The 11,028-nt window shown below is 37.0% G+C and overlaps 1 protein-coding gene across 2 annotated transcripts in view; it reads left to right on the top strand.

Annotated features, from left to right (window-relative positions):
• The first annotated feature begins 2,161 nt into the window (after positions 1–2,161).
• The window catches only part of pacsin1b (protein kinase C and casein kinase substrate in neurons 1b), a 32,055-nt gene continuing 23,188 nt past the window's right edge, over positions 2,162–11,028 (top strand). Inside the window, exon 1 of one of the 2 annotated variants that reach the window (XM_044171622.1) lies at positions 2,162–2,301. The gene's annotated coding sequence lies outside the window, so the exon portion shown is untranslated. The remainder of the gene's footprint in view (positions 2,302–11,028) is intronic. The other variant, XM_044171620.1, reaches the window with a different exon arrangement.

Raw genomic sequence — 11,028 nt, 5'->3', positions numbered from 1 at the left:
AACAAAGCATCGTACTTTATAAATTCTTTGTATGTTGTATACAAAAATCTTAATTTGTAAAGTAACTAGTAACTAAAGCTGTCAGATAAATGAAGTGCAGTAAAAAGTACAATATTTCTCTCTGAATTGCAGTGGAGTAGAAGCAGAAAGTGGCGTGAAAAGAAAAGACTCAAGTAAAGTACCTCTAATTTGTGCTTTAGTAATAAAGATACAGTACTTGAGTAAATGTTACATTCCACCACGTGCCAATTTCCATCAGCAGCTATAAAAAAAATACCACCGTTCTGGCGAATTTCATCAGAATAAAAGTATAAATGTATCTCTGTACTACAAAATAATCCGTGTCAAAACACTGGATGAAATCTGGAATAATAAGTGGTGGAATGTAACTAAGTACATTTATTCAAGTACTATACTTAAGTACAAAACAAAATATGCAAAACATATGATCATCTTGTAAAATATGATTCACTCTTATAGATTAAACATTAGCCTGTATAAGCAATTAAAATCTGCTCCACCTACACTAACTACAACTGTAAAATGCTACCCACATTAATACATCAGTAATCACTTGGAATAATTAAATAATGGTGCATGCCAACTTGACTGAAAAGCCAAGAAGCCAAGTATGATAAATTGATAATTAAATTATAATTAAATTATTAGAAATTGCAAAGTTGTCTGCACAAATTGTCTGCTATTTTGAAGAACTCATTTTAGAAACAATAATTATGTGTAAACCTAACCAAAAAAAGCACCCTTGGGCTACAACTGCAATTATTTTTTCAGTTAATCAATTCAAAGTTCAGTCTACAAAATGAAGAATGCTCATCACAATTTAATTTTGTGATAAACTTGATTTAAAAAAATATTAATTTTATTCCTCCTGTGTTTCATGATAAAAACAATTCACTTAACCACACAAACCACGTAAAGACTCTCTCCGTCTAAATGATTAAAGCAGAGCTCTGTTTGTTTGAGCCCTTTTATGGCAGGTTGATGAGTTTAATGATCTGAAATGAAATGAGATCATTTCCTCATAACAAAAAGAATTGGAGGCAGAGGGTTTCCACTCAGCTAACTGACTGCAAAAACACTGTGATTATTTGTCTGATCAATCTAGTAATTGTTTAGTCTACAAAATGTAAAAAAAAACATGTGAAAAATGCTCATCATGATTTCCTGGAGCGACGTCTCCAAATGACTTGTTTTGTCCAAACATAGAAAGGCAACAAATCTTCACATTTGAACCAGAGAATGTTGAGCTTTTTTTGGATAAATTACCTAATCGATTAATCGACTATCTAAATTGATTTTGTGTCAATCAACTAACCATATTAACACAACATATAAACATTGGCTTTCTTTATATTAGATGCAATGATTGTAACATGCATAGCTGGCCTATACTGTGAGTTAAATTTATTTTCTTATTATTCTTAGTTATAAAGAGTCTTGTCTGTTTTTTTTTTTGTTTTGTTTTATTTCTTATTTTATTCAGAATCAGAATTTATATCAGGTTTATTGCCAAGCAGGTTTTCACAGACAAGGAATTTGCCTTGGTATTTTGGTGCATAACAATAAACATAGTAAGAGAAAAGAAAAGGAATAAACATACTGCAAAAGTCAAGAATCATAAATAGAAAATAGAAAAATGTACTATAACAAAATATTAACAATATATAAAAAATATGTCAAATATATCTGTTTTAAAAATGAAGAGCTGTGCAGTGTTTGAAACGAAGAATGTGCAAAATATTGACCAACATATGTGCATGTTCAGTATATAGAATATGTGCAATGTGGAGAGATAATGCAAATAAAAAAGTGTGTTAATGTAATGCATTGTTGTGTGTTTTATTTAATAAAATTTTTGTAATTTTAATTGTCAAATTCTACTTGTCTCTTTGTTACATTTGTAGTCTTCACATGTTGAAATCTTGGTTTATTTATATTAAGAACTTTGTAACTTGGTTTTCGTAGGTGTTCTATGGATACAATCTATAATAATAATAAAAATAACATGATGATGATGATTATTATTTTAACTATTTTATTATTATTTTATTTTCCCCCAGCATGCGTTTCCGCCAAGGTTTCCTATTAAAACGTTTATTTTGAAAGAGCTTCCCGGAAGTCTCAGTGTTCGTTATGGCTACCTTGACTGACCATCCCCCATCTGGCGGCCCCTTTCAGTGACACATTTACCGGGGAGACAACGGAGGCAGTCCCTGCTGATGAAGACAAATGATTACATTTTAAAAATATTCAAAGAAGCTGGATTAAAATTACGTTTCGGTATGTTATTCTTGATATTTTATAACCACATATCAGTCACCAACAGCTTGTTGTTAACACACTAGCTTAATTTATAGTTAATATTGCTGAACCGTTACATCTGCTGTCGGTGAGAACAGGCATTTTTCAACCAGTTATGTTCTTTCTGAGACTGAATGAAAGTACATAGCAGTAAAAGTTCATTGTTTAGAGAGGAAAAGTCTGCTCATTGTTATATCCTCTCTGTTTGCATCATAAAACCTGCAGTTTTGTGCTGAAGTGCCGGAGATCTAACTTGAACCACCGCCACTCCTGTACAGTACACCTGCTTCATGACACTCATTTCAAATCCAAGTGTATCAGGATCTATATATATATATATATATATATATATATATATATATATATATATATATATATGTATATATGTATATACATATATACATATATATAATACGTTAACAGTTTGACGTAAGAAAATTACATTTAACAACATTTGCATGAGTTGCTGTGCAGAACATGCAGTGAGAAGCAGCAGCCTGTGCTGGCTGCAGCAGAGGGCAGGGAGGGCTGTCTAAAGTGAAAAGGCTTGTCTCTGGGGAGAGCCTGTGCTTCCTCCAGACCATCACATTTCTTTGATTTATCGCTGGAGAGCAGCTGGTGGTAGATCAGGTCAGGTGCTGACTCTTCTTCACGGTTCTGATCTCTGTCTGGTCACTGATGGACTGTGGGATATGCAGGCTGATGTGCATCTGTAATGGAAAAGGTTGCATAGTGATATTAGATCAAATACCGTCTATAGCAAATGTTTGATGTATGCCTTAAACAGAAGTCAGTTTATTCAAAAAAACATTGTGTCCCCCCCTCATGTCTTAAAGGGCCACTTTTTTTTCCCACTTGAAGTTCAGTTTTCTCGTCATAAGGAGCACTGCTCAGCCTGTGAAAACATTTGTTTAATATCTTCTGGGGCTCTGGAGGAGCTTTTTCTGTTGAGTCTGAGAACACATCAGGGCTATCTCAGCTTGGACTCAGACACAACACATTTATAACGAAAAAAAAGGGCTCACAAATTAGAGATGTGGAGTTTTAAAGAAGTGGGCATTTATCATGCAGGGCAAGTCTAACAAAAGGTGCTGCTGAGTTGCATTTTGGGGAAGTGTAGGATCCAGTGTTTTTGTAACTTCTACTAGGGACTAAAGGTCAGGACATCTCGGCCTCTGCTCTGCTGCTTTGATTTTGACCATTCTCTTTTTAAATATGTCTCTCACAAGTCTCCCAGCTTGGTGGAAGTGCAGTACTAAATTGCTTTATTTCACTTTATTTGTATGTAGTCTTTTCAACAGACTAATCCTGTAATTTTCCACTTCTTGTATGCTGATTGTCAGCCTGACCAGGTACATTTTATGTCACTCTGTGTATTTGCATTTGGTGTATACAAACTGAGTAGTATTTGCAGCAGAGTAATCCACAGTAGGTTTCCACCTATTGTGTGCTGGACAAGAAGAGTCGGCCTGATTATGTCATTATCACTAGTACTGAAATGACCAGTTGATTAATCACTAATTAACTGACAACCATGTTAATAATTGCTTAATCATATAAGTCATTTATTAAGCAAAAATGGCAAATAATTGCTGGTTTCTGCTCTCAAACATGAGGATTTGATGCTTTCTCTGTTTATGTGACATTTGTAGACTAAACAAACTTGTTTAATTATGAAAATAATTGTTAAATAATGGTTATTCTCAGTCAGTGCTTTTGCTGTCAACAAGCTGAGTAGAAATCCTCTGCCTCCTACGCGGTTTGTCATGAGGAAATCATCTCATCCGATTTCTGAGCATCAAATCCGTCAACCTGCAATAACAAAGCGTAAACAAACTCTGCTTGAAGAGAGGATCATTTGGATGCAGGGAATGGTTACTGAGGACGAGCCTATTCTGTGAGCAAGTTTTTATTGTGAACTGCAAAAGGAATATAATATATATAATATGTGGCTTATTTATTTTGGAGAATTAATTGTATGCTTAAGTATCTTACCTAAAAATTCAGTGTTGTATTTCATGGAAATATCATAGCTGAGGGTCATTTAGAGAGAGAGGAGATTTGTGTGTGTCCCTGCACGCATGTTAAAGTGCTTTTATTTGAGTGAGTGCCTAATTGGATTAATTCATGTGGCAAATGAGGGACACTCATTTGATTTGCAGCGCCCGGTTCAACTCCTCTCTGTTTTTGTATAGGAGCAATGACAGATGAGCCGTCACTGCTAATGTAATTAATTAGACTAAACCCAAAGTCTCCTTTTTTTTCTTTTTCTGTGTAAGTAATGATAGATTTGACCATGTTATTCCCAGTGGGCATAGACACCACTGTTTGCTTCCAATTTCCATTTGCACTTACAAGCTTGGCATGTCACATCTGGTGCTCACGAGCCCCGTCTGACGTTAGCTGATTGAAAGCAATTAAGCTTACTTATTCTTTTCTGTTAGTCCCTTCTGCCTTTTTAACCAAGAATATGGCTGCAGACATCCTAAGCCTTTTCCATCTATGTCTGGGTTTGGATCAATGTAATTAAAATTTTCATTTTGTCTCAGTTCCTATGAGAATTATACCACAACACTAAATAGGTTATGATTGTTTCAGAGTTAAGTACTGTAAGTACTGCTCTCCTGCAAGGTCTCTTAGCATCTGAATGAGCAGATTTGGAAAGCCACTGTACATCTGAACTAAGTGAATGGAAAGGATCCTCTTAAAGCTTCCTCCATACATGTTCAGAGACTGTAGAGAGGTACAGGCTGGATGGTGAGAGAGCAGGGCTTTCGCTTTGGCCTGAACTGTAAGGTAATTGGAGCCTGAGATAGGATCCTCACAAGGGATCATGGGAGAAAGACAGGCTGAATTTCCTTAAAGGGCCAGGAGTTTGCATCTCTGTCATTTCTCTCCAGCTGATGTCGCACATTAAAAGATTCGGGGAGTTTGACCTGTAATGGTGCATGGTGGGTGTTACTGTGATACAGTAGGGAAAAGGGCAGAGCTGTCATTACAAACCAGGGCATACTGCGTTGTGCAACTGTTGGAACTGTGGAGTGGCAGACAACAATTTGCATAACAGAACGGTCCTGCTTGGCAAAGAATAAATGTCAGTCATTGTTTTGTGTTTTATGATAGATGGCAGCTCTGTGATGGAAAAAGAAAAGCCAGGATGAGCCTGATTCCATTTTGCTGTTAGGGTTGGGCAATATGATGGTATATACCGTGCGACGGTAGAAATGTGTCCACCGGTAGAGATTTGACAATACTGTTTCCACCGTGGGAGCTATCCCTTAGTGTCTCAACTATATATTCGGGACAGGCTATGCAGCAAATCAGGGCTGGATTCTCTCATGATTCTCTCGTGATATTGCTATTCTCTCGTGATCTCGGGAATCCAGCAGCCTCGCAAGGTAACGTGATTTGGCCAGCAGGATTGCTTACCACATTCTCACGTGGCGTGAGAGCGACAGTTGGTGGCGGTAATGCACCTCTAAGCTGGTTTGCCAACTGCCGCAGAAGAAGAGAGTGACAAGAAAATGTGGAGGAGGAGGAGTGAAATTGTAAATACAGAGCAGGAGGAGTTGATTGTGTTTGTATGGAAGTTCCAGGTAAAAGAAGAAAATAATCAAATGTGATGAAGTACGGTACGGTTATTTTAAACCATTTTTAAATTGAATTTACAGAAAAATTACTGTATCGTGATATATACCATTAAAAAATGACATATACTGTGATAGACGACTTTAGTCATATCACCCACCTCTAGCTACATACATGATATAAACTTACTGCTGGTTTTTAGTATAGGACTTTGGCCTTTCCTGTGCCTTCATGAGCTTTTAAACAATAATATTTTTGGATTTCAGTTTTCTAGGCCTTCAACTAACAATTATTTGTATTATTCGTTCATCTGCTGATTATTTTCCTGATAAATTGATTAATCGTTCTGTCTATAAAATGTCAGACAAATATAAAACATTTAATCACAATTTCCCAGAACCAAAGGTGATGTCCTCACTTTGCTTCTTTTGTCCGACCAACAGTCCAAAACATAAAGATATTCACTTTATCATAGAAGACTAAGGCAGCTTTGGAAATCTCTCTCTATTTACTGTATAGTGCTTTCCCACAATGAAAGTAGTGTTCATGGCATGTACACTGCTTTCTGACAACAATCCCACAATGTGTTGCATTTTACAGATCCGAAAATGACAAGTGATGACGCAAAATGATGATTGTTCTTAAGTATTCGAAATCTCAGTTTACTGATCACTGTAGAGTAAATTATATATGGAGTAGTGAATGAGGGAACAAAGGAGTGACACAGCTTAAGAAAATCACCAAATAGTCACATCAGAGAAGCTGAAACCAGGGATTCTGGGGCATTTTTGCTTAAAAAGTTACTTTAATGAATATGGAAAAAGTGTTTACTTATTAATTAATCATTTAAGCAAGAAAAATTCCCTATATATAAATAATACACACATAACATTTGTCTGGGTAGGTATCTGTTTAGTCCCAAAAAAGTTCCTGTTTTTCACCCCAAGCTGATTTAGCAAATCAGTCATGAAGGGCAAATGTACTATATTTAACTACTATACAGAGTTGTGTTCAGTATGAGGTGTTTTGGAAACGTCTTCCCAGACACTGATTAGCAATTCCTTGTTGTGGCTATACTGTCTGACTGTGCTGCTCCGTGCCAATAGATTCTGAATCAGCAGAATTTAACCAGCAGGCTATACGGTGCAGATCAGCAGCAAACGGCTTCATGCCAACACGGTATTTTATCCCAGGAGGTGCATCCAGGTCCCTGCCTGATGATAAATTCATGAATAGATAGACAGTAAAGGTTGAGGTCGGTCCCAAGATTTATACAGTATATTTACTTTTATAAAACTTTGTACCTGAAATTCGTCAGCCATCTTTTTCTGTGAAATTTTGGAAATCTCTTAAACTCTTCAACTGCTCTTTTATGATCTTAAAATTAGAGCTGAATTAGTTGACAGACAGAAAACAAATTTTTGATAATCTGTTTATCATTGAAAGCTGTAGCGTTTAGTCTATTAATAGATTAGTTGATCTATAGAAAATTAATTGGTTAATTGTTCATTTTTCAAGCAAAAAGGCCACGAATTCGAAAAACATTGGCCCAATCATTAGTTGCGTCCCTAATGAAAATCACTCTCTAGTTTCCAACCTGGGGGTCAGGGGGCCTCAAGTGGCCCCAAGATAAATCTAAGGGGTCACAATATGATTAAAGACATTTACATTTTGTCCTACCAAATTATATGAACTTTTGCTGACTTCTCCTCTAATTTTGTCATTTTTGCTTGTTTCTTGATAAATACCAAATACATTTACCGCTTCGAGAATAATCACTCTTTCGTTGAACTGCTCACAACCGTTGACACTAAAGTTCCTAACCTGCGATGAAGTATCATAGGTTAGATATTGCTTCATTTTACGGGCTCCCAGCACAAAAAGGTTGGAACTAGTGTTGCATGGCTGTAGGATTGCTCAAACTACATTTTAGGCTTATTTTATGTAAGTCAGCCTTGTATGACTACTGCTGAGAGTGCCGTGGGATAAGTCGTTGGCGTGCGTTCTTCCACTTTCCGGATCATAATAAATCAGCCTGCATCTCCGGGCACCTCTACTGTAGATGGTTACATTACAAAACCCATCTCACAGCTTAAGAAGAACAAGGAGAGGCTATTAGAGGTTGTTGGTGTGCAGGTTTGCTCCTCAAGCGTGTCAGATTTATAGTGTCAGTGAAGTGCTGTAGAGCCAAAGGAGGAGGGAGGAAGAGGGCTGGATGTTGCCATGGCGCCTGGGTTTGTTAAAGATGGGGTCTGTGTGGTGGGTGTGCAGCAGTGGGAGCGACTGTATGTGCGTGTTTGAAGTACGATGATTATTTTTATTTTCTGTTTAGGTTGAAAGTTTTCAGAGTCCCAAAAAAGTTCCCAGTTTTTACCTAAAACTGATTTAAGAAAATCCTTCATGAAAGACAAAGCTACTGTGTTGAGGTACTTGGGTTTGTGTTCTGTATGAACTGTTCTAGAAACATCTTCCCAGACACTGATCAGCTCTATGGATTACAGCTGCACCCAACGATTACTTCCATTATTGATTAACCCGTTGACTGTTTTTTCTGATTAATTGAGTAATTGTTTAGTATAAAATGTCAGAAATGTATGAAAAATGGCTCCCATTTGAGAAGCAGCAAATGTTTTGTATTTTTGCTTGAAAAATTACTTAATCAATTATAAAACAATCTCACCTGAAGGCACATATATTAGCTCTCGTGGAGTTTTCAATCATAACACCTGATCTTCATCAGAAGATCATGGAATTGTAGATGTTCAGATTTCCATCTTTCCTGAGCGCCTCTTTTCCTCTCTTCCATGTTGGCTTAAAAGTTTAGTTTCAGATTTATTCATGACAAGTGGGGAAAGTCATGTGATATGATCGAAAGCTCCAGGATAGCTAATACATGGAAATAAGATTATTCTGTCAACTTCTGTTTCCAAGGTCAAGAACTTTCAAACTGAGTTATCAAATTTGTTTAGGCCTGCAAACTATTATTTTCTCAATTAATTGTTTTATCTATAAAATGTCAGAAAACAGTGAGTATTTTAATTTCCCAGAGCCCAAAGTAACATCTTCAGATTCCTTGTTTTACCTGACAATCACTCCAAAACCCAAATATATTCTGTTTACTATCCTATATGACAAAGACCAGCAGCAAATCCTCACATCTGAGAAGCTTGAAACAGAATATTTGGCATTTTTTTGTGAACAATGACTGAAACAATTAATTGATTATCAAATATATATATATATATGTATATATATTTATATTTTTTGTCGCTCGACTAATCAGTTAGTTGACTAATCCTTTCAGGACGAATTTTCTATACTTTTCTACATTATCTAAGATGTTTTGTAAATCATATTGTATTGTAGACTTTTGTGATTCAGAGTTTTCACTTTGCTGATTGAACAGCAGCCTACATACTCACTTCATCACTGATGGTGTTTCCTCTCAGTGCATCTCACTTCTAACAGCCAGAGGAGTTCTCATTCATGAGAACAACAACAGAGGCTTTTAGTGTGTGTGGGCATGTGTGTGTGTGTGTGTGTGTGTGTGTGTGTGTGTAGCTCTCATAGCTTTTAGCAGCTGCACTGTTTTTGAATGAGTCACTTCCATTTTCCTGCCCAGTTTCAGCTTCAGTGTGTGCACACTGAACCGGGGGCTTCAATAAACGCCCTGTCCACACTGACTCTCTGCACTGGGCAGTGGAAAAAAAAGGTTATTGATTACAAACTGGCACGGAGAGCACACAGGGTACTCCCCACTTGCCCTTGAGTATTGATTGAATTCTTTTATGCGAAATTGGCTCTGCAGAGAATACTAAATGGTGCTCCACAACCAAACACACTCATACATATTTCTCTTTAATCTTCAAGACACGTCATGTGAAAGAGTGGTGATGGGAAAATATCCAGTAGAAGACTGTTTGTGGGTGAAACGTTGTCATTTCCATTTGCAATTAAACAGGAACTGAAAGCAACACAGCAGTGTGCGGATATGTTTTTGTTCTTTTGTGCAGATTATTGTCACCCAGCACCTGCAGAACATTTATGGATGTGCGTGTGCCTCCTGGTGATTGCCTAAAATAACCAGTAGGCCACAGTTTGTGTCTGCGTTTCCTTCCCTCACTGTACCGTAAGTTCTAAATGTGAAGTGAAACTAAAATGATATCAGTAAGTCCATGTTTCCAAGGTCATGAGTAAACTTTCAGTCTTGACTTTTAAGCCAACGGAAAAACGGTAATTTAAACATCTGCTATTCCATGACAGCTTCTTCTTTTGATCTGCATTGAATTAAGTGAATTTCCATACTGCCATCGAGTTTCATTGCTTTTCATTGAAATTTGTTTATTTATTTTTAAAATTTTTAATCTTTATTTATAAAGGGAAGTTTTGCTGAGAGCAATGCTCTCTTTTTCAGGAGTGCCCCCACGCTCTGATCTGCCGGCCACTGAGCAGGCCCACTCCAGCAGTTGGGCCTTCAGGGTCTTGCTCAAGGGCACCGCAGCAGTGGTACTGAGGGAGTCCAGTATTTTCAGTCTCTGCATATTTAACGGGATTTGTTGAACATTTTGGAAAATGCACTTATTTGCTTCTCTGAAAGTTAGATGAGAAAGTCTATACCACGCTCACCTGGTTAGCTTAGCTTAGCATAAAGGCTAGCCTGGCACTGTCCAAATATAAAAAGAAATCTGTCTACCAGCACTAATTAAAACATTAGCCTATATCTCATTATTATAGATAGACAAAGTTCTAAAGCTGTTGTTTTAGTCAGACTTTAGTTTGTTTTGCTGAGTTCACATGTAAGCACTTGTTGATTTCCAGAGAAAAAACAGCAAATGTTAACTAATTGAATAAATAAAATACAAATAATCCAAATAGTTTTGAGAATTTTACAGAGGGTGGGTGTTGGGGGAACTTCAACTCATAACCTCGGGATATTGGATGTTGTCAAATCACAGCAGGAAAACGGACTCAATTATAAGATTGTGTTTTCTCTACAAGGAATAACACCGGACCTCCAGCCCTTTCAGTTTGTCTCTTGCCTGCACAGGGGTCGTATATTACTTCCTGCTATAATGGGATATAACACCAGGGTCAAATGGAGTGAACCCCACAGGGAGA

The sequence above is a fragment of the Siniperca chuatsi genome, linkage group LG2 (assembly GCF_020085105.1).
Source record: "Siniperca chuatsi isolate FFG_IHB_CAS linkage group LG2, ASM2008510v1, whole genome shotgun sequence".
Taxonomy (NCBI): Eukaryota; Metazoa; Chordata; class Actinopteri; order Centrarchiformes; family Sinipercidae; genus Siniperca; species Siniperca chuatsi.
This window is presented reverse-complemented; position numbering and strand designations above follow the sequence as displayed.